General features: G+C 45.6%; 2 long non-coding RNA genes across 6 annotated transcripts in view; one reads left to right on the forward strand and one right to left on the reverse strand.

The window, feature by feature from the left end:
* The window catches only part of LOC129649955 (uncharacterized), a 28491-nt gene extending 15134 nt beyond the window's left edge, over nucleotides 1-13357 (reverse strand). For 2 of the 4 annotated variants that reach the window (XR_008713456.1, XR_008713454.1), the window contains exons 1-2: nucleotides 12589-13094; nucleotides 12166-12344 (exon numbers count right to left, since the gene is read on the reverse strand). This is a non-coding gene — a long non-coding RNA (uncharacterized LOC129649955). Of the gene's footprint in view, nucleotides 1-12165; nucleotides 12345-12588; nucleotides 13095-13233 lie in introns of those variants that run through there. The other 2 variants (XR_008713455.1, XR_008713457.1) reach the window with 2 other exon arrangements.
* Nucleotides 13263-15832, forward strand: LOC129649954 (uncharacterized). 2 transcript variants are annotated; one of them, XR_008713453.1, is made up of 4 exons: nucleotides 13263-13395; nucleotides 13486-13631; nucleotides 14679-14879; nucleotides 15687-15832. It is a non-coding gene; the product is annotated as an uncharacterized LOC129649954 (long non-coding RNA). The 2 variants fall into 2 exon arrangements; XR_008713452.1 differs by lacking the exons at nucleotides 13263-13395; nucleotides 13486-13631 and adding an exon at nucleotides 14155-14308.
* Nucleotides 15833-23577: the final 7745 nt, after the last annotated feature.

Raw genomic sequence — 23577 nt, forward strand, 5'->3', positions numbered from 1 at the left:
TTTTAGGGATTTTTTTTTTCCCTCAAATTTGTTGAGCTAATGTCATAAGAATATATGTTACTAAAATTTTACTCAAGCAGCAGCTGGGTCTCTCTGAGATGGGGACAGCGTTAAGCAGCACACCCAATCACCACAACAGACATGGCCTCTGTCGACTAAACAGACGCACAACATGAGTTGCTAGTCCAGTTTTAGCTGGGGCAAAATGAGGACTGCAGCCCGGGAGACAGCACCTCAGAGAGCTCTGAGAGACTGCTCCAAAGAGGCAGTGGGGGAAGGTTAATATATAAGATTTTGGTGAAGGGGGAGTTCAGTGCAGTCAAGTGCTTACTTTACAAAAGGTTTTCTGCTAGTCACGAGGAGCTGATGTCATCATGAAGGGATTTAGTGATTTTCTAGATACGAGGAGATGCTAGGTTTGGGATCACGAAATCAGTTCCTAAAAATATCTAACGATCTAAAGATCTGTTCCACCAGTTTCCCTGGAGCACAGAGTGCCTCAGTCACCTCCCTGAACTCCCTTAACGGGCGCTGAAGGTGGGCAGCCACACAGGGTTCACAGAGGCAGATGGCAAATGCCCTTGTTGTTGCTCAGTCTCTGGCAAATGCTCTTGGCAAGTGACAATTTGTAGTTGACACCTCCAAAGAGACAACTCGGAGGTGGTCCACCAAGGAATAGGTGGGTTGAGGACAGGGAAGCGTCTTCAGTTCCAGAGTTGCCTGGGATCTAACTCAATCCAATCATTTTTCTTAGATTCCTTCTGCAGTCATAGGCCTCTCTTGGTTTTAAGTAACAGAGCCCTGCTTGATGTAGAGTCAGCAAAAAGTTACTGAAATGCCACAGGAGGGTCTCACCTCACAGGACCTGGGAGGTAGTAATGGAGGTGGTGGTTTGCCAGTGTGAGTTGCCAGCTCCTGCTCCAGAATCACCTTGAGAACTTACAATGCCAATTGTCCTGACCCACTGAGTCAGAATCTCCAGAACTGGGGATAAAACATCACTGTTTTCTCTTAAAAGCTTCCTCAGATGTTTCTAATATGCAGCAGGGTTGAGAACTATGGGCCTAGAGTAAGGAAAAAGAAAGCTGAAATGTATTGAATGTGCTGTGCTAAGCCTAATTATGTGTGTGTGAGCATTCAGTCGTGTTCAACGCTTTGTGACACCGTGGACTGTAGCCCGCCAGTCTCCTCTGTCCATGGGATTTCCCAGGCAAGAATACTGGGGTGGGTTGCCATTTCCTTCTGCAGGGGATCTTCCTGAAACAGGGATCGAACCTGGGTCTTTTATTTCCTGCAGTGGCAGGCGGATTCTTTACCACTAGCAACTCATTTACATTTCACAACCTGGTGAAGTGGGTTCAATTTTCTCCGCTTCACAGGTATGAAAGCTGAAGGAGGCTTAGATAGTCCAAGAAGGCTTCATGAGACCCGAAGGCTCCTGAAGGGTCTTGAAGGCTGGGGGTCCTGGAGAATAGCTGGGAGGCACTAGGGGGTCATAGGAACAGGGCAACAGATCAGGAAGGAGCAGGGACCAGTGGGAGGGAACATTTGGTAGCAGAAAACCAGGTGATAAAGAGACCTGGGGGGACCTCCCTGGTGGTCCAGTGGTTAAAAATACACCTTTCAATGCAGGGGATGCAGGTTCGAATCCTGGTCCAGGAACTAAGATCCCACGTGCCACCACAAAGACCCAGCACAGCTTAAAAAAAAAAAAAAGAGAGAGAACTTAAAGTAAAAACTGTTTAAAAATCTCTGGGACACTCAAGTCATCTAGAGTGGCGACTTCCTCACTGTGGAGGGGACAGCCTCCACACGAGTCTCTGTGTGGCAACCACATGCCAACTGAGAACAAGGAGTGAGGTAGTCATGCTATTTCTAACCAACACTCAACAGAAGAATTGGGGTCGGTAGAACACCATCCTAAGACCAGAATTTGGCTCATGGCAAAGCTGATACCCCCACTTATAAACAATGATTCCAGGAAACTTAAGGTCAGTGAGGGCTAAAAAAAAAAACCTTTATTATGGACCATATACAGAGAGCAACTCTCAACCTTCTCATGACTTTAAAATGTCCGGTAGCTCTGTCCACTGAAAAGGGCTAACAGTGATGACCAAACCACTAGCAGTGAGCAGTCCTAGAACCTAGATCAGGCTTTGAAATACGTCTCACTAAAATAAAAACAGGTAAACAGGGTTTCTCTGAGTAATGGCTGAGTGTGAGTCTGCGTAGGAAACAGACAAAAAGACAATACACTGTCCTACTGGGAACAAGGAAACGGCCAATTACCAGGATCCTATCAGAAAAATTCAAGAATCAACGTGAGGCTCTCCCTGGCCCCAGATGGAACAAATTGAGTATAAGTGATAACAAGTGTGCTGGCTTTGAAGCCCATCAAGTACGTTTAAATCCATGCGTTAATTACATACGTGCAGTCCTTTCTGAAGGATGGTAAGGAAGCAAGTTTTTTATCTTGAAAAGTAGTAAAGGGAAAAAAATCAAAGACTGATCCTGCCTTCCCTATATGGTCTTTATCACTGGGTGACCAATAGTACATGAGGGGAATTTTCTCTTTATGAAGTACTCCAGCTATTAAACGAAAAAGAAGTGATAGGATATCACCATTTTGCAAACCTCAGTGAATTTTCATCCACCCACTTACAGGTCACTACTCCCTTATCCCCAGAATACCAGTGTTGTCCTCACCAAAGGTAGAGGTGCTCTCCTTTCAGGGTTACGACTCACCAGCATCACTCTTCTTTCATTGGAAAAAAAAAATTTATTTTAAATAAAGCACAGGTAACAATATAAATGTGTGACTTGATGAATTATTCCAAGGAAATTGCCTTTAGGTCAAGACACAGACCACTGCAGCCACCCCAGAAGCCCACCTAGGTCCCTCATTCCAACCACAGGTCCCCTCCTTGCTCCCCTAACAGGTCAGCAATATCCCACCATTATTAAGTGGGTTTTTTTTTTTCAGCCAAATGTGTATCTATAGACATTGTGGTTTAGTTGGAATATTTTAAAAGCTTTGACATGCCTTTTAAGTCTCTTCCAATCTTGTATCTTATAATCTGGAGGTGTCCCTATTTTTCTTTAAATCTATCTGTGGAAGAACCTGGCCCATTTGATCTGTCCAGGTTCCCACAGTCTAGATGTGTTGACTGCATATTCATGAATACATGAATTGTATTCAATTCAATCCTTCAAATTGGTAGCTTGACTGAGGTTTGATTCTCTTGGCAAAACTACAGGAGGCAGAAAACGTCTGGTCTCCTTCCATCCTTTTTTATGATGAAAGCAGCCATCAATCCTTAATGCCTGTACCTAGCTTAGGGCAGCAGATGAAGTCACATTCCTTTTAATAATTCAAACCACTTGACTCTGAGCCCTTATCTCACCTCTCTTTCTTCTCTTGCACAAGGGTCCTCCCTCCTGGGAAATCTCATAGTCTCCTTGAGGGTTTCCTTTGTCCAAGGGTCAGAAGACCCCCCTGGAGGAGGGAATGACAAGCCACTCCAGTATTCTTGCCTGGGAAATCCAATGGACACAGGAGCCTGGCGGGCTACAGTCCATGGGGTCACAGACTGAGCACACACGGATGTATGCACCAGGAGAGAAAACCAGGAATCCTGGTTCTTTGGCTGTTGCCGCCGCTTTGGCCACTAGATGTCGCCACTGGTCACAGATTGTTTTTCAGTGTCTGCTGCTGCTGCTGCTAAGTCGCATCAGTCGTGTCCCACTCTGTGTGACCCCATAGACGGCAGCCCACCAGGCTCCCCCGTCCCTGGGATTCTCCAGGCAAGAACACTGGAGTGGGTTGCCATTTCCTTCTCAGTCTGACTGAACAACAAATGTCCTGTCCGACTCTTTGCCACCCCGGAGACTGCAGCACGCCAGGCTTCCCTGTCCTTCACTATCTCCCATAGTTTGCTCCAACTCATGTCCATCGAGTCGGTGATGCCATCCAACCATCTCATCCTCTGTCGTCTCCTTCTCCTCCTGCCCTCAATCTTTCCCAGCATCAGAGGCTTTTCCAATGAGTCGGCTCTTCACATCAGGTGGCCAAAGTATTGGAGCTTCAGCATGAGTCCTTCCAATGGATATGCAGTTTTGATTTTCTTTAGGATTGACTGATTTGAGTTTCTTGCTGTCCAAGAGACTCGAGAGTAGTCTCCAGCACCACAACTTGAAAGCATCAATTCCTCAGTGCTCAGCCTTCTTTATGGTCCAACTCTCACATCTATACTTGACTACGGGGAGGGTATTCAGTGTGGGTGCTGTGCAATTTGGAAGGAGAGAAGGGAGCCTAGAAAGGGGCCAGGTGATGGAGTTCATAAATGTGGAGGCGTGTTCAGTTGACTTGGAGGGATCTGGTCAGTCAGTGAGCTGCAAATATGAAAAGTAAGCTAGTCGCTCAGTGGTGTCTGACTCTTTGCGACCCCACAGACTGTACTACCGGGCTCCTCTGTCCATGGAGTTCTCCAGGCAAGAATACTGGAGTGAGGAGCCATTCCCTTCTCCAGGAGATCTTCCCAACCCAGGGATCAAACCCGGGTCTCCTGCATTGCGGGCAGATTCTTTACCATCTGAGCTGCAAGACTAGTCAGAAATGTCTCTCAGCATTTACATCAGCAAGGTCGCTTGTCACCAGCTTGGTGTCATCCATTTGCTGTTGAACTCATTCATGTGTCCAACAGGCAGAAAGGACAGACAAGTAGAAACAGAGTTGGGAACAGGGAAAGATATATTGCAGGAAACAAGAAAGAACAGGCAGCTCATGCTCAAAAGACCCAAAATTCCCGACTGATGGTTTTCTGGGAAGATTTTGGATTTTTTTCAATATTTATTTATGTGGCTGCACAGGTCTTAGTTGTGCATGCGAGATCTTTAGTGGCAATAGCAGCATCGATATGTTTTTTAGTTGCAGCATGCAGGATCTAGTTCCCTGACCAGGGATTGAACCTGGGCCCCCGCATAGGGAACACAGAGTCTTAGCCAGTGAGTCACCAGGGAAGTTCTAGGAATGTCTTATCTTAACCTCCAGTGACAGAGCCTGATACACACATGTGACATGGCTTATGCTCTTGGGAGAGATATGTAGTAATGCTTCCATCCTTACAGAAAATTGTTACCTGAAAAACTGGGTTCACCTTCTTTTGGTGGGAATGCAAATTGATACAGCCTCTATGGAGAATAGTATGGAGATTCCTTAAAAAACTAGGAATAAAACTACTATACAACCCAGCAATCCCACTACTGGGCATATGTCCTGAGGAAACCATAATTGAAAAAGACACATGTACCCCAGTGTTCATTGCAGCACTGATTACAATAGCCAGGACATGGAAGAAACCTACATGTCCATCGACAGATGAATCCAGTAAGAAGATGTGATACATATATACAGTGGAACATTACTCAGCTGTAAAAAGGAATGCATTTGAGTCAGTTCCAGTAAGGTGAACAAACCTAGAGCCTATTATACAAAGTGAAGTAAGTCAGAAAGAGAAAAACAAATATCGTATATTAATGCATACATGTGGAATCTAGAAAGATGGTGCCGATGAACCAGGGCAGCAGTGGAGACGCAGACACAGAGAATGGACTTGTGGACACAGTGGGAGAAGGACAGGGTGGGATGAATGGAGAGGCAGCATGGAGACATATCCACTACCACATGGAAAACAGCCATCGGGAATTTGCTGTATGACTCAGGGAGCTCAAACTGGTGCTCCGTGACAACCTAGAGGGGTGGGAGGTGCGAGGGAGGGGACATAAGTATACCTATGGCTGATGCGTATTGATGTGTGGCAGATACCAACACAATATTGTAAAGTAGTTCAGTTCAGTCACTCGGTAGTGTCTGACTCTTCACGACCCCATGGACTGCAGCACGCCAGGCTTCCCTGTCCATCACCAACTCCAAGAGTTTACTCACACTCATGCCCATAGGGTCGGTGATGCCATCCAACCATCACATCCTCTGTCATCCCCTTCTCCTCCTGCCCTCAATCTTTCGCAGCATCAGGGTCTTTACAAATGAGTCAGTTCTTCACATCAGGTGGCCAAAGTATTGGAGTTTCAGCTTAAGCATCAGTCCTTCCAATGAATATTCAGGACTGATTTCCTTTAGGATCTCCTTGCAGTCCAAGGGACTCTCAAAAGTCTTCTCCAACACCACACTTCAAAATCCTCAATTCCTCACTGCTCAGCTTTCTTTATACTCCAACTCTCACATCCTTACATGACTACTGGAAAAACCATAGCTTTGACTAGACAGACCTTTGTTGGCAAAGTAACGTCTCTGCTTTTTAATATGCTGTCTAGGTTGGTCATAGCTTTTCTTCCAAGGAGTAAGCGTCTTTTAATTTCAAGGCTGCAGTCACCATCTGCAATGATTTTGGAGCCCAAAAAAATAAAGTCTGTCACTGTTTCCATTGTTTCCTCATCTATTTGCCATGAAGTGATGGGACTGCATGCCATGATCTTCGTTTTCTGAATGTTGAGTTTTAAGCCAACTTTTTCACTCTCCTCTTTCACGTTCATAAAGAAGCTCTTTAGTTTTTCTTCACTTTCTGCCATACGGGTGGTGTCATCTGCATATCTGAGGTTATTGATATTTCTCCCAGCAATCTTGATTCCAGCTTGTGCTTCATCCAGCCCAGTGTTTCTCATGATGTACTCTGCATATAAGTTAAATAAGCAGAGTGACAATATACAGGTTTGACGTACTCCTTTCCCAATTTGGAACCAGTCTGTTGTTCCATGTCCAGTTCTAACTGTTGCTTCTTAACCTGCATACAGATTTCTCAAGAGGCAGATCAGGTGGTCTGGTATTCCCATCTCTTTAAGAATTTTCTACAGTTTGTTGTGATCCACACAGTCAAAGGCTTTGGAATAGTCAATAAAGCAGAAGTAGATGTTTTTCTGGAACTCTCTTGCTTTTTTGATGATCCAATGGATGTTGGCAATTTCATCTCTGGTTTCTCTGCCTTTTCTAAATTTAGCTTGAATATCTGGAAGTTCATGGTTCACCTACTGTTGAAGCCTGGGTTGGAGAATTTTGAGCATTATTTTGCTAGTGGGGGAGATGAGTGCAATTGTGCAGTAGTTTGAACATTCTTTGGCATTGCTTTTCTTTGGGATTGGAATGAAAACTGACCTTTTCCAGTCCTGTGGCCACTGCTGACTTTTCCAAATGTGCTGGCATATTGAGTGCAGCACTTTCACAGCATCATCTTCCAGGATTTGAAATAGCTCAACTGGAATTCCATCACCTCCACTAGCTTTGTTCGTAGTGATGCTTCCTAAGGCCCACTTGACTTCGCATTCCAGGATGTCTGGCTCTAGGTGAGTGATCACACCATCGTGGTTATTTGGTCATGAAGATCTTTTTTGTATAGTTCTTTGGTGTATTCTTGCCACCTCTTCTTAATATCTTCTGCTTCTGTTAGGTCCATACCATTTCTGTCCTTTATTGTGTCCATATTTGCATGAAATGTTCCCTTGGTATCTCTAATTTTCTTGAAGAGATCTCTAGCCTTTCCCATTCTATTGTTTTCCTCTATTTCTTTGCATTGATCACTTGAGGAAGGCTTTCTTATCTCTCCTTGTTATTCTTTGGAACTCTGCATTCAAATGGGTATCTTTCCTTTTCTCCTTTGCCTTCTGCATCTTTTCTTTTCTCAGCTATTTGTAATGCCACCTCAGACAACCATTTAGTCTTTTTGTATGCTTTTTCTTGGGGATGGTCTTGATCACTGCCTCCTGTACAATGTCATGAACCTCCATCCATAGTTCTTCAGGCACTCTGTCAGATCTAATCCCTTGAATCTATTTCTCACTTCCACTGTATAATCATTAGGGATTTGATTTAGGTCATACCTGAATGATCTAGTGGTTTTCCCTGCTGCTGCTACTGCTGCTGCTAAGTCACTTCAGTGGTGTCCAACTCTGTGCGACCCCATAGATGGCAGCCCACTAGGCTCCTCTGTCCCTGGGATTCTCCAGGCAAGAATACTGGAGTGGATTGCCATTTCCTTCTCCAATGCATGAAGTGAAAAATGAAAGTGAAATCGCTCCGCCGTGCCATACTCTTAGCGACCCCATGGACTGCAGCCTACCAGGCTCCTCCATCCATGGGATTTTCCAGGCAAGAGTACTGGAGTGGGGTGCCATTGCCTTCTCCAGTGGTTTTCCCTACTTTCTTCAATTTACGTCTGAATTTGGCAATAAGGAGTTCATGATCTGAGCCACAGTCAGCTCCCAGTCTTGATTTTGTTGATTGTATAGAGCTTCTCCATCTTTGGCTGCAAACAATATAATCAATCTGATTTCGGTGTTGACCATCTGGTGATGTCCATGTGTAGAGTTTTCTCTTGTGTTGTCAGAAAAGGGCGTTTGCTATGACCAGTGCATTCTCTTGGCAAAACTCTGTTAGCCTTTGACCTGCTTCGTTTTGTACTCCAAGGCCAAATTTGCCTATTACTCCATGTATCTCTTGACTTCCTACTTTTGCATTCCAGTAAAAGCAATTATCCTTCAATGAAAAATAAATTTTTAAAAAAACTGGGTTCACTTGGCAGGTGTCGAGCCAACAGACACAACCAAGCCAAGGAGCAAGAGAAGGAAGGACTTATTACTTGCAGCAAGTAAAGAGAATACCTGGGGGCTTCCCCAGTGGCTCAGAGGTTAAAGCGTCTGCCTGGAATGCGGGAGACCTGGGTTCGATCCCTGGGTCGGGAAGATCCCCTGGAGAAGGAAATGGCAACCCACTCCAGTACTCTTGCCTGGAGAATCCCATAGAGGGAGGAACCTAGTGGGCTGCCCTCAACAAAGAGTCGGACATGACTGAGCGAATTCACTTTCACTTTCTCCCAATGCAGTATCTCCCCAAACAGCAAAATTGGGGAAGTTTTAAGCTAAAGGGTAGATATATATTCATGAAGAAGCTTGGGCCATAGAGTCCAAACTTCAGTGGATTGAAATCAGTCAGATCAGAAAAGGTGAACATTATCATCCCTTAGGTTCCAGTTCTGGTGGCTGAGTGCCTGAGGGGGATTAAATTCTGCAAATCAGCTCAAAACAATGCTTCAGGCTAGTCTTTACCACTGATGCAGAGCTGAGAGTCTTTACAACCATCTATTATCTTTGCTATGTTGCTCCTCTTGCCCAAAGCAGTTTTGTTCCCTTAAGACCGTTATTACTGAGACCTATGTAAGGGCAAGCATTGTGACCAGACTTACATCATAAAATGACTTAGGCCAAAAATGGGCTTCTCTTATGTCAAGAAAGTCATGTCTGATTTTCTTTCTCTGGGGACCCACTACCCTACCTGTTAACAGAACTAGCCATCTGTGGGCCTCTAGAATTTGTAGGCACAGGGCTTCCCATGGACATGCTAGGTGGGAATTAGGCTGAGAACCACCGCCTTAATTGTTAAATGGGCATGATAGCAATACCTACCTCTTGTTGTTGTGAGAATTCAATGGACTGATGCTTGAAAAGGACTCCAGACACCCATGCCTGGATGCCTGGCACACACAGAGAAGTTTGCAGTTTTTAAGGAAAAGATGTACAAATATGACCACTTTCAAACACTTGCATGTTACATAACAATATCAGTAAATAGCAAATTCAGAGGGCTCACTTCCTTACTAAAAGCCTTCTTAACTCAGTAAGAAAAACACAAAAGCACAACAGTTGACCATTAAAGAAACAATGAGTCGATGACACTGAATGTCTGTGGATCACCGTATCCGTCCTTACACGATGTGATCAAGCACACAGGTATTGACCTTAACAATGAACAGTTGTCGTCCAGTCGCTCAGTAGTGTGGGAGTCTTTGTGACCCTATGAACGGCAGCATGCCAGGCTTCTCTGTCCATCACCGTCTCCCAGAGTTTTCTCAAACTCATGTCCATTGAGTCAGTGATGCCATCCAAGCATCTCATGCTGTCGTCCCCTTCTCCTCCTACCTTCAAATTTTCCCCAGCATCAGGTTCTTTTCTAAAGAGCCGGCTCTTCAAATCAGGTGGCCAAAGTATTGGAGCTTCAGCATCAGTCCTTCTAATGAATATTCAGGATTGATTTCCTTTAGGGTTGACTGGTTGGATCTCCTTGCAGTCCAAGGGAGTCTCAAGAGTCTTCTCCAACACCATGGCTCAAAACCATCAGTTCTTTGGTGTTCAGCCTTCTTTGTGGTCCAACCATGACAATGAGCTCAAGGTGTTTGTAGTTTAGAGCAAGGTTTTTACACTACAGTCTGTAACACACAACTTTAAATACGAGATTTATGTCTTTGTCCATTTTATTGATCCATGGCATAACTCCCTCACCCGTGGCTTAGGTGGCCAGAGGAGCTGCCATTTCCAATCCTGCAGCACCAGCAAAATAACATTTCACATGGTCTTTGTTTCTGATGTCTACCTGACACAGGAGGGAAGAGGGCAGGACACAATCTTTAAAAGAACGACATAACCATTGTGCACAGGTGCGTGCTCAGTTGTGTCCATCCGACTCTGCAACCCCACTAGGGGTTGTAGACAGAGGTTGTAGAGGTTGTAGACAGATTGTAGCCTGCCAGGCTCCTCTGTCCACGAGATTTTTTCAGGCAAGAATACTGGAGTGGGTTGCCATTTCCTTCACCAGGGATCTTCCGACCCAGGGATCAAACCAGAATCTCCTGCATCTCCTGTATTGGCAGGCAGATTCTTTACCATTGTACCACCAGGGAATCCCTACATAGCCATTGAGGATAACACAAAAACTGGTTAGAACCGATCTGGCACAATATGGAGAAAGATTTGCCTTCGAGGGGACCTTGAGGCTCATTATACACTCATTGTAACACATCAACACCCACAGGCACCAGGAGAGTTCAGGGCCAACCATCAAAGGCCAAAAAGTGGGCGGTGACCCAAATAGTGGAAATCCTGGCCCCTTCTTCAAAATAATTGTAATAATCCTTCCACTCATTAACCTATGAAATTACTCACACCTGGGAGGCTAGAAAGGCATGTGATATATGTATAATTATGGCTGATTTGTGTTGTTGTACAGCAGAAATCAATACAACATTGTAAAGCAATTCTCCAATTAAAAATAACCTGTGGCAGATTCATTTTGATGTTTGGCAAAACTAATACAATTATGTAAAGTTTAAAAATAAAATAAAATTAAAAAAAAAATGTATCCATCTCTATAAAAACTAACTGCCCCCAGGGCTTCTCACCTTCTGAGTGGACCCACGTTCTGCCTGTGGAGTATTTCTCCCTCAGCCATTCTCACTCTTCAAGACAACCCTGTGCCCTGGGGCCACTCTTGCCTTTTGAGACAGATTGCATTCTATCCAAGGAACTGCAACTCTCTGAGTAAATCCACTTCTTAGCTATCAATTTGTTTCTCATTGAATTCTTCGACGAGACCTAAAGAACTCGAGCTTCACTAAGTCCTGAGACCAGGTGTACAATTTCAATTGAAAGCGATCAATTAAAAATAAATAAACTAAAAAAAAAAAAGTGAGTTCAAGTTCCAGCCTGTGTTGTGTGGCTTCATGTTGACTTCTGGCAAAGGCAACGTGATACTCAGCCTAAAACCACAAGGGGAAAAGACTCCTGAGATAAGGTGATGAAGTCCTGTGCTTCTCTTACTGTAAGATGAAGCTACAGGCTCTGGCCTCAGCACACTTAGAGCTGGAGGCCTCAGGAAACCCAAGACAATGAAGGCTGCTCCTTCTAGAGTGTGTGTGTGCTCAGTCACTCAGTCGTGTCAGATTCTTTGCGACCCCCTGGACTGTAGCTCACCAGGCTCCTCTGTCCATGGGATTTCCCAGGCAAGAATACTGGAGTGGAGTGCCATTTCCTTCTCCAGTGGGATCATCCCTGGGTGGGTCAGAAGCACCACTTACATCTATTTTATATATTGGCTTCCATGTGAAAAAACAACTTCTGCTGCTGACAAGTTTTGAAAACACCAAAACTAGTCCAGTCTCTATTAAAGCAAATAAAATGAAGGTTGAGAGAAGAGCTGAAACTATGACCCAGGTCTCTTAGCCCCACTGATCTTTCCCTGCCATCCTGGCTGTTAACTCCCCATACCCAAGCTATGAGGTTTGGTTGGCTGTTCCAACCCCAGATTTGAATATTCAAAACACTCACCAGGGTGCTGAGCACCTCCTGTGTCAGTTGCTCAGTAGGGTCTGGCTCTTTGTGATCCCCATGGACTGTGGTCCACCAGGTTCCTCTGTCCATGGAATTCTCCAAGCAAGAATACTGGAGTGGGTTGCTATTTCTTTCTCCAGGGGATCTTTCTGACCCAGGGATTGAACCTGGGTCTCCTGCATTGCAAGAGCATTCTTTACCATCTGAGCCACCAGGGGAGCACCTACTTATCACTTGCCAAGGGTGTAGTCAGGTAGGATGCTCAGCTCAGCTGCATGAACCAAAACCACCCCCCAAAAAAACCCAGGTAACAATTGCTTAAACACAGGATGCAAGTGTATTTTTGTATAATGTAGGCCGTCCAGGGTTGGTAGGGCAACTTCACAAAACTTTTAGGAACCTAGACTCCTTCCAACTCACCATTCTCTTATCCCAACAGTTTGTTGCTTGGCCTCATGTTCCAAGATGGTGACCAGAGCTCCAGCCACCACATCCACATTCCAGAAAGTCAAACAGAAGAAGGGAAACAACAAAAGAAACAAATAGAGATAGCAGTTGCTTTTAAAAGAAGTACTACTCAGGTTCTCCAAAAAATTAGAACCAATAGGGTAGAAAGAGAGAGAAATTTATTGTGGTTGGCTCATGCAATTATAGAGACTGAGAAGTCCCACAAGCTGCCTCTCTAAGGTAAAAGTCAAGGAAAATTGGTCATGTAGCTTCAGTCTAAACCTAAAGACCAAAGAGCCAGAAGAGGCAACAGTGTAAGCTGGTCCTAGATCAAAAGCCAGAGAACCAGCAGCAACAACATCTGAGCACAAGAGAAGATGGACGCCCCAGCTCAAGCAGAGAAGGCAAATTTGTCCTTCCTCTGCCTATTTGCTCAATTCAAACTGTCCAAGGACTGGACAAAGCTTGCCCACATTAGTGAGGGCAATCCTCTTTACCAACTCAAATGCTAATCTGTTTCAGAAACACAGATACACCCAGAAATACACCCAGAAATAATAATGTTTTACCAGCTATCAGAGCATCCCTTTTCCCAGTCAGATTGACCCATAAACGTACCATCACAAGAAGTTTCCTGAAAGCTGCCACTTCTATCTACTCAAACAGAAGTGACTGGGGAAAAAAAGGAAAATGTAGACTTTTATTCCAGGCAGACATCCATCTTTACAGCTTAACACTGGAGCCTCTCTTACAAAGAAAGAGGAGGGAACTGCACCTGAGGTAGGCGATTGGCCGTTTCTGCCATGTGAAAATTATTTCATTAATCCTCATAACAACCCTAAGGGTACTACTATTATCTCCATTTTGCAGATGAGAAAACAGGCTCAGAGATTCCTAACCAGATCTCATACCCAAAATCCTAAGCTGTCATCTCACTGAAACTCCTGATGAACCCTAAGTCAGAACAGCTGAGCCAAGCCCGTGCTTAATTCCTGACCCACAGAAACTGAGAGATGGTAAATACTTGTTTTTGTTATAACTTGCATGCCTCCTTAGTCGCTTCAGTCGTGTCTGACTCTTTGCAACCCCATAGACTGTAGCCTGCCAGGCTCCTCTGTCCATGGGATTCTCCAGGCAAGAATACTGGAGTGGGGTGCCATTTCCTTCTCCAGGGGATCTTCCTGACCCAGGGATCGAACCCACATCTCTTACATCTCCTGCATTAGGAGGTGGGTTCTTTACCAGTAGCTCCACCTGAGAAGCCCTGTTATAATTTAGTGTTGGGGTAATTCGTTATGCAATCACTCATAGTTCGTGGTATATGTCTCAAAAAAAAAAGAAACATTTATTTTTTTTTTAAATGTATTGGAGTATAACTGTTTTACAATGTTGTGCTGGTTTCACAAATCCAGCAAAGTAAATGGGTTATACACCAACATACACCCACTTTTTGAGGTTTTCCTATATATGGCATTATAGAGTAGTGAGCAGAATTCTCCGTGCTATGGAGGAGGTCCTAATTAGCTAACAAGTTTAAAAAGGAGCAAGCGCTCAGGATGGACTCCTGCAGGTGAGGGACCAGGACAGGAGATGTCACCAGCTTTGGGGTAAATCCATTCTCTGGAATCTGGGTTTGAGGGGCCCTCACAGAGAGCGGACCTCAACCCTGCGGCCGGAATCTCTGCAGCCCACGGTCAGTCTTGCCAGTTTGACAGAAATAATCCAACGGCAGAAAGCAGCACACCTGGGAGAACCTTCGGCTGCATACGCGGGAGGCTGGGTTCACGGCCACCCTGGGCCCTGCGCCGTGTGCGGGGCTGCACTGCCCTCTGGTGGACACTCTGGGCAGCGCTCCCCTTCTCCCCCTCGCAAGACCAAGGCCCATTATTTGTCCAGCTCCCGCCCCCATCTCCCCATTACCAGCCGGGCCCTCCGGCACAAGTGTATCCCTACCCTTGGCACCAGTTGGTGAGGGCATCTCTCGGACTAGCAGCACAATCACCTTGAGTCTCCCTCGCTCTCACACACACTCTCTTTCTCTCTCTGCCTCATATTCTGGACAGACCAATCGACCAATCCCAGTGCTGCTGACAAGAGCGCGGATCTCAATTCTTCGGGTCTGTGCGGACGTTGCCTTCCAATCAAAGAAAACTTCCTGGACCCACAAGATGTTCCACTACACCCTGCATTCTCTAGCTCTGTGAACTGATTGACTGACTAATTAACAGATGTCTGAATTCAACCTCCCCAACACTGATTGCCAGGTCAGCCCTGGGCTTGTTTGCGGCCATACAAAGATGACGAGGCCATGGGGTGCCTGGGGTGAGAGGTGGCTGGCTTTCCCCTGCCAGACACCCTAAACTTCTGGGACAGAGGGGGGAATTCCGCCAAATGAAACCGCAGCCAAGGTCCCTGAGACCCCTTCCGTCCTCTCCTACCACCACTCACTGTTTCTCAAAGTGTTTTTCAACAGCAGCTGGCAGGGTGGGGCACCTACTCCCCAGCTCTGATGGGGGGTGAGAAAGGTATTAGAGGAAACCCCAACAGGGACCATGGAGGAGAAAGCGAAAGTCTTGGGTAGGTGTGTATCTGTGCACTCGTGTGCACTCTGAGGACTCCGGCTACTCTGTAACACTCTTCTGGGGCCTCTGGCTAAACAGGAGGTGGGGGATCCCATATTCTGGGCAGATGCGGGAAGCAGCTTGTGGGACAGGGCAGTAGGTTGAATACTCTGCCCCCAAAATTGGCATACACCGGGGATCCCACACCATGACCTTATTTGGAAAGGGGGTCTTTGCAGATGTAATCAGTTAATCAAGGTTGAACTGAATTAGGCTGCTGTCTTTATAAGAGATCGGAGAGGGAGGGAGAGGGAGGGAGAGGGAGGTTCTGACACGGAGAAAGGGAGAAGCCAACAGACAGCGGAGGCGGGGACTGGACGGAAGGGTCTGCAGGTGGAGGTAACAGGATTGCTGGCAACCACCAGAAACTAGAGAGAAGCAGAAGCAGGCTCTCCCCCCGCTACAGAAGGAGCCAACCCCACTGACATCTTTATCTTGAACTTTTTTTAGGGGAGGGACCCAGCAAGGCACTTGGGATCTTAGTTCCCCAGGGATCGAACCCATGCCCCCAGCAGTGGAAGCACAGAGTGTTAACTACTGGACCTCTGGGGCAGTCCCCCTGCTGACATCTAGAATCAGACTCTGGTCTCCTGCACTGTGAGAGAATACATTTCTGTTGCTTTGAGCCGTGGAGCTCACAGTCATGTTATCACCACCACAGGAAACCCCGACCTAATCTGAAAGGGGTGAGCAAACGCAAGAACACACACAGTGGCCTGGCAGCTGAAGCTGTAACACCTCCCTCGGTCACCAGCTTCACGTCCTCAGGCAAGTGGCTCAGCCTCTGAGCCCCAGTCTTTCCATGTCACAGACTAGGCTCCAGTGCCCTGGGATCCATCACCCATATCCCCATGAGGACCTGGTGCATGGTGAAGCTGCTCAGAACATATTAGCCGTGTCTCTCCCTTAGCTGTCCCCACTCGGCACAGTGGCCACTGTCCCTCCTTCTCTGCTGCAGAACAAAGAAGGGAAGGAGCCCAGGTTTGGGGTGGGAGAGAGCTGAGCCACTTACTGGCTCTATGGTCTTGGACCAGATATGCATTCCCCGACCCCAGACCTCAGGACTTCACCAAGAAAATGAAGATAAGAAAAATCTCCCTCATACAGTCTGCAGTGACCTGAAAATTTGCATCCCCCAAAATCCATGTTGGAGCCCTAAACACCTGCCCCCCACACCTGCTTCTCCTGCAGTGTGATGGTATTCGGAGGCAGAACCTTTGGAAGGTGATCAGGTTAAGATGGGGGCTTCCCCAGAGGCTCAGTGGGTAAAGAATCCACCTGCAAGGCAGGAGACATGGGTTTGATCCCTGGGTCAGGAAGATCCCCTGGAGGAGGGCATGGCAACCCACTCCAGTATTCTTGCCTGAAGAATCCCATGGAGAGAGGAGCCTGGCGGGCTGCAGTCTATGCGGTTGCAGAGAGTCGGACACGACTGAGCAATTGAGCATCCACACGTGCAGGTTAAAGTGAGGTTATGAGGGGGTGGTCATGATGGGATTGGTGCCCCCATAACATGGAGAAGAGATGCCGGAGCACACTCTCCCTGCCCACAAGAGGAGGTGGCCACGTGCAAGCCAGGAAGCTGGTCGTCACCAGGAACCAAACCTGCTGGTACCTTGGTCTTGGACTTTCCAGTGTCCAAAAGTGTGAGAAGTAAATGTCTGTTATTCAGGCCAGCCCCTCTGGTATTTTGTATGGAGGATGGATTGACAAGACACAGAGGAGCACTCTCTAGGATGGAGAGAAATGGGTGGATTGGAGACAGTGGGGAAGTGGAATGGAGAGGATTTACCTACTCTTAGGTAAGATATGGACAAATGAGGAGTGGGGACTTCTGGCAACTGAATGGAGTGGCCTGACTTACTGAGAAGGTGTACAGGTGCAAGTTTGGGGTAAGACGAATTCGAGTGTCTATTGGACATCCAAGTAGACAGGGCCAGGAATTAATTGGATTTGCAGATCTACTGCGAAGAGCTAGAGATGGCCTGGAGCCAGACAGGAAGGAGTCCACATGTGCACACATCGTCCATTCCTGGGAATGTGTGAGGATGGAGTGCGGTTCCTGGCTGTGGCCACAAGATGGCACTATCACCCAGGCCTGCTAGATGGTGGGGGCTCCTGATTACTGAGGCTTCCCTGGTGGCTCAATGGTAAAGAATACACCCGCCAATGCAGGAGACACGGGTTCGATCCCTGAGTGGGGAAGAGGCCCTGGAGAAGAAAAGGAAACCCACTCCAGTATTCTTGCCTGGGAAATCCCATAGACAGTGGAGGCTACACCCCATGGGGTTACAGAGTCAGACACGACTTAATGACTAAACAACAGCTCCATTCACTACATACCAACTGCTACTCTATATTGTCTAATCGTGCCTTTTAAAAGGATACTTTTGAATCCAGTAATCCCAACTTGGTGTTCACCTATCTATATAAAAACCTTTTACCTCCTTTGCCATTTTGAAAATAAGATTAAATACTTATGGAAACAGAACTGGAGTCAAAAGTCTTGAGTTCAAAACCTGATTTTGCCACTAAACAGCTGTGTTCAAGATACATTTCTGAGCCTCAGTTTTATGGTATTCAAAATAGGAATAATACCCTCACAAAATAATTGTCAGAAGACAACTTACCTGAAAGATAACTTATGTGATGGGCTCTCAAATAAGATTGGCTTTAAGAAAATACTACTACTCCTAGGTAGTATTAATCCCTGCTGCTGCTGCTGCTAAGTCGCTTCAGTCGTGTCCGACTCTGTGCGACCCCATAAGCGGCAGCCCACCAGGCTCCCCTGTCCCTGGGATTCTCCAGGCAAAAACACTGGAGTGGGTTGCCATTTCCCTCCCCAATGCATGAAAGTGAAAAGTGAAAGGGAAGTCGCTCAGTCATGTCCGACTCTTGGCAACCCCATGGACTGCAGTCCACCAGGCTCCTCCATCCATGGGATTTTCCAGGCAAGAGTACTGGAGTGGGGTGCCATTGCCTTCTCCAGTATTACTCCCTAAGGATACTTTAATCAGACTGAGATTATATATTATTAAATGTGGCTCATGGGCCATCAGTTAACACTTAGAATTCTCAAACCTCAACTCCTTCCTGGTCAAACCTCCCTGCTGCCCCCATCTGCCTCCCAGCACCGTGAATTCCTCTCATGTAGGGATTTCAGCAGAGTTAATGGTCTCCTTCCTTTTCAACACTCCCCACACCCATCTCACCCCTGCTCACTTCTGTATTAGCATAGCAGGTATTTGCAAAGCGCTGGTTCAAACTGGATTCAGTCTTTAAATTTGAGGGGTTGTACTGATGTTTGACTTGTGTAAAAGAAACTATTGATACCAAAAGTTAAATTACTCCAGTGGGTTAAAAAACTTCCTCCAGATCACAGCTATAATAAAGTTGGTTTTGTGGATAGGGAAATATTTAAGGTATTTGGCTGATTTTTTTTTTTAATCAGGTAAGATCAAACAACCTAGTGAATGAAGAATGACTTGCTGGGGGAATAGAAGAAAGGGAAATGAAGGCAGAGAGAAGCTTGAAAAAGAATCCAGGGAAACATACGTGGTCCCCAAAAGAAGTTGCATAACTTGTGGAAGCTTTGAGACAATTATAGTGAGTCCTAGTGTGTGTGTTGGAGAAGGCAATGGCACCCCACTTCAGTACTCTTACCTGGAAAATCCCATGGACGGAGGAACCTGGTAGGCTGCAGTCCATGGGGTCGCTAGGAGTCAGGCACGACTAGGCGACTTCACTTTCACTTTTCACTTTAATGCATTAGAGAAGGAAATGGCAACCCACTCCAGTGTTCTTGCCTGGAGACTCCCAGGGACGGAGGAGCCTAGTGGGCTGCCGTCTATGGGATCGCACAGAGTCAGACACGACTGAAGCGACTTAGCAGCAGCAGTGTGTGTGTTGGAGAAGGCAGTGGCACCCCACTCCAGTACTCTTGCCTGGAGAATCCCATGGACGGAGGAACCTGGTAGGCTGCAGTCCATGGGGTCGCACAGAGTTGGACACGACTGAGCGACTTGCAGCAGCAGCAGCAGTGTATGTGTGCTCAGGCATGTCAGACTTTTTTGCCACGCCATGGACTGTAGCCCCCTTGTGGCTCAGACAGTAAAGAGTCTGCCAGCAATTTGGGAGACCTGGATTCGATTCCTGAGTTGGGAAGATCCCCTGGAGAAGGAAATGGCAACCCACTCCAGTAATTTTGCCTGGAAAATCCCATGGATGGAGGAGCCTGGCAGGTACAGTCCATGGGGTCTCAAAGAGTCTGACACGAATGAGCGGCTTTACTTTCACGGACTGTAGTTCTCCAGGTTCCTTTGTCCATGGGATTTTCCAGGCAAGAATACTGGAATGGGTTGCCATTTCCTCCTCCAAGGCATCTTCTCCACCCAGGGATGGAACCTGGGTCTCTTGGGTCTCCTGGGATGATAAGCAATTGGGAAAGGTCTCACACGTGCCACTGATAGCAATACCCTGAAAGGCCACTAGATGGCAATATTACTCCAGGAATCGCTTCCGGTCCCTTCCACCCTGGTGACTACAGCTTGCTTTGTTCCTGAACATCCTTCTCTAGCCAGTGTCACCAAAGATGCCATCGTGCATTTTCTGTCATGCCATGCCCCGAGTCCCCTAGTCAGCCACTTTCCCACCATCTGCCCTAATATAAAAGTAAGCTCTACTGACTTTACTGCTATGTGTTACATTCTTAAAGATAACATTATGGTCTCCGTGCTCAATTGTAAAGCAGCTGAATCAAATGTTTTAACAAGAAGTAAACAAGCCAATAAAGCCAACAAAAACCCAGGTGTGGTAGATTCTTTTTCTTTTTGTGGGTTAATACTCAGAGGGTCACCAGGCCTGGAGGTGACCAGAGACAAAAGTGCCCACTTGAGATAAAGATAACGCTTTAGCAATTATCCTCCAATTAAAAAAAACTTTTTAAAAGGTAACTCTGTAAACTGGGGAAAGGGACTGCCAGCCCCTTTAAGGTGGGACCAGAGGAGGAAGCTGAGCTCCGCTCAAGAGAGAGCAGAGGAAGAAAACCCAAATACCATATTTAAAACATTTTTTTATTCTGCAAAAATTTCCACAGTGCAAAAATACAGCAGATCCAGATAACATCTTAAGGAGGGTCTGGAAGTGTAAATCAGGACCAGAGGCTTGAGGAAGACGTAAATTTCAAATTTGTTTAACTCTTAAGGTGTAAGTTTCGGTCCCTCATGACGGAAAGTCCTCACAGGAGAAGGGGGCTGGGGCTGATCTTGGGGGGCAGTCAAGAATACTGAGCTGTGGAGACCTCGATTTCACCACCAGAAAGGAGGTGACTCCTGGCTTCATGTCATGTCACACAGTTCTGTACCCGGGTGGCTTCTCGGGACATCTGAATACCCAAGTAATTCTCTGTACAGCCATTTTCCTAGGGAGAAGACCCACTGCTTATAGCAGATTATCAAAGACCTCAGTGGCCACCCCTCATCCCCTCGTTCTGGCCAGAAAAAATGTCTAAGACCACAGCAGCATTACTGATACTGCTGACCACTCAATCTTTCTTCTCTCATAGTCACATTATTCTTATAAACAGGATTGCCTATGAATCCCTTAATTTAAAAACAATGCTCACAGGAAATAAAGAAAAATGGGTATACAGAATTTTCCTGCTAAATTCATTTACCATTTTGTTATATGATCTTCCTTCCAGTGACTGGACGCACTGCAGCTTAGATGAAATGTTTTCTGCATTTGAGATTTTATATCCACCTGACATAATTACAGACCTTTCAACAAACTGCCTCTAGGTACTTTTATACTGGAAACATGTAAGTGTATTAATTTCACAGCTCTAAGAAGAAACCAACAATTAACTAGCATGTTTAATTAGTATTAAATGTACTCATTTTAAGTATGCTTAATAAGAACGATACCCAAATTCCTTAATAAATGAGTTTGAGCAAATGTACCTTACAACCCCTTAAATGTGTTTCTCATGGAAGCTGTTGCAGAAATCATTTTGGAAATAAACAAACATATACCTATTCATTCACAGAAAATGACCCTTAGGGCTTTAATATCAAACATAGCCATCACAGTCAGTTCACAAAAAGAGCATAAAGTGCAAAAACTCCATTTCGAAAGGCCTTAAGTTACTCCCAATGTAACAGAGATTAAATGCTACCACAGCCAGTGGGCCCACTGCCCTTATACAGCACACCCTATATAAAGTACAGAACAAGGTCTATACCTGAAAATATGTATCTATTTGCTCTGATTACATATTGTGGTTACAAAATTGTCTCAGAACTGGTTTAAAAAATAGGGAAAGCTACAATTCAAACAATGAGTTCTTTAAAGTCGGGGCCATTAAAAAATCTGTAGGAAAATGATGTCTACAAAATCCATTGAGAATCCCAACCTAGCCCAAGACTTCTCTTTGACCAGCTGGATCAGCAGCAACCAGGCAAAGAGCTGACTATTAGGGGTTCCAGGTTCATTTGGGAACAAGGAGCTATGAGAGAGGCTGTGTCCAGGCAAGCTTCAGTCCTCACCTGTCCCCCAGACAGATGGTTCCACATCAACCCCGAGGGATGAAGAGCCAGGGGAGGCTCACCCCTCAGTTCTGACGCCTCCAGAATGGCACCAGCTCGCATAAGCATAATGAATGAGGGAGAAGTTTTTATTACATACCTGAGAAATCCAATAAATAGCATAGGTGATGTTATTTTTACAAATCCTGTGCTTGATGACCATCATGCTTAGTCTCCCAAAAGAACATCTCTGATCCACAAGGAACGTCTTCTAGGCATTCTTCGGGGGGACAGGCACAGCGCACCCCCCAAATGTAGCCTACCTCCAAACAGATGCAGGCATCTTATCCCCAGACACCTGCAATATAGTCACTGAAATGCTGGTTTTACATTAAAATAATAAAAGCAGGAACTATTTTCTAAAAATCAGACACTATAAAATACGAATTGTTAAATGATCACTTGGTTACACTACTTTTTTTTTAATATTCCAAATCCAGTACCTGCTGGGTGTCAATCTTAGGCAAATCCGCATCAGAAGAAATATCTAATAGCCATGCTGAGTAATTGTCATGACCTAAGTCCTGTCAAATCTCCACCTCCCTGAATTACCAGGGGGGATAAAAAGATTCCTGATTGCACATCAAGGAATGAAATAAGCTATTCACTCTTTACATCAAAACCTGTAGAACTATATATTTAACAGCTATTTTCTATGACTCGTCCATCTAAGTGCAGAAACATATCAAAAAGTAGAACTCATTTTTTCTTAGGGCCCATTGATGTTAGGCTCAAATAAAAAGGGAAGACTCAGAGTAAGTCTTGCAATCCAGTGATGAATACTCAAGAATATAGCTAACTCTCAGATATCCCAAAACCTGCTCTTCAGAAAAAATATGACTGGCATTTATATTCCATTCAAGGTACAAAATCAACTGTCAGCTCTAAAAGACATCTATTTACAACTGTATTAGGGAAAAAAAGATGAGAAGGAAATATGCCAAAATATATTAACAGTGCTTGCCCTTGAGCCATAGAAACAGATTACTTTGTTTTCTTCTCTTTCAACTTTTCTGTGATATCCCCATTTTCCTTAAGAAGCATGTAGTGCTATAAGAGCATTATGAATATAAATGTAAATATAAATATGAATGAAGCCATAATCCAAAGTAAGATTGGTATATTCCTACTCTCTTGATTTACCCTGCCACACTGGTAAACATAGTGATTTCTTTTCAGACGTAGAGCAAAGACTTGTCTTCCTCAAATACACCCTATTCCACACTTTTTCTCAGCCTCATCCCAGTAAAATCAACCTCTAGAAGGGGCTAGTGGTAAAGAACCCTCCTGCCAATGCAGGAGATATAAGAGACTCAGGTTTGATCCCTGGGTCAGGAAGATCCAATGGAGAAGGGAATGGCACCCCACTCCAGTATTCTCACCTGGAGAACCCCATGGACAGAGGAGCCTGGCGGGCTGCAGTCCATAGGGTGGCAAGGAGTCAGACATGACTGGGCTGAGCACTCATGCATGTGCTAGAAGGGCATTTTGTTTTTCATAACAAAAGCATTCTTTCTCAAACTTAGCCATTTGTCTTGCAGAAGAAGAGAAATGGCCCTGTAAGTTAGAGCACTTACTTCTTTCCTCCTAGCAGAGTCGCATTTCATTCCCATTTCCAAGGTCATTCAGAACCTTCCAGGTGGGCCAGGTGAAAGCCTCTGGGGCTGGACGTGGTGGTTCCCAAGGAACATGCCCTTCATTTCATCAGGAGAAATGGTCCCTCCCTGATGGCTGGGACAATGCTCCCATCACCGAGG

The sequence above is a fragment of the Bubalus kerabau genome, chromosome 4 (assembly GCF_029407905.1).
Source record: "Bubalus kerabau isolate K-KA32 ecotype Philippines breed swamp buffalo chromosome 4, PCC_UOA_SB_1v2, whole genome shotgun sequence".
In the NCBI taxonomy this organism is placed as follows: domain Eukaryota; kingdom Metazoa; phylum Chordata; class Mammalia; order Artiodactyla; family Bovidae; genus Bubalus; species Bubalus kerabau.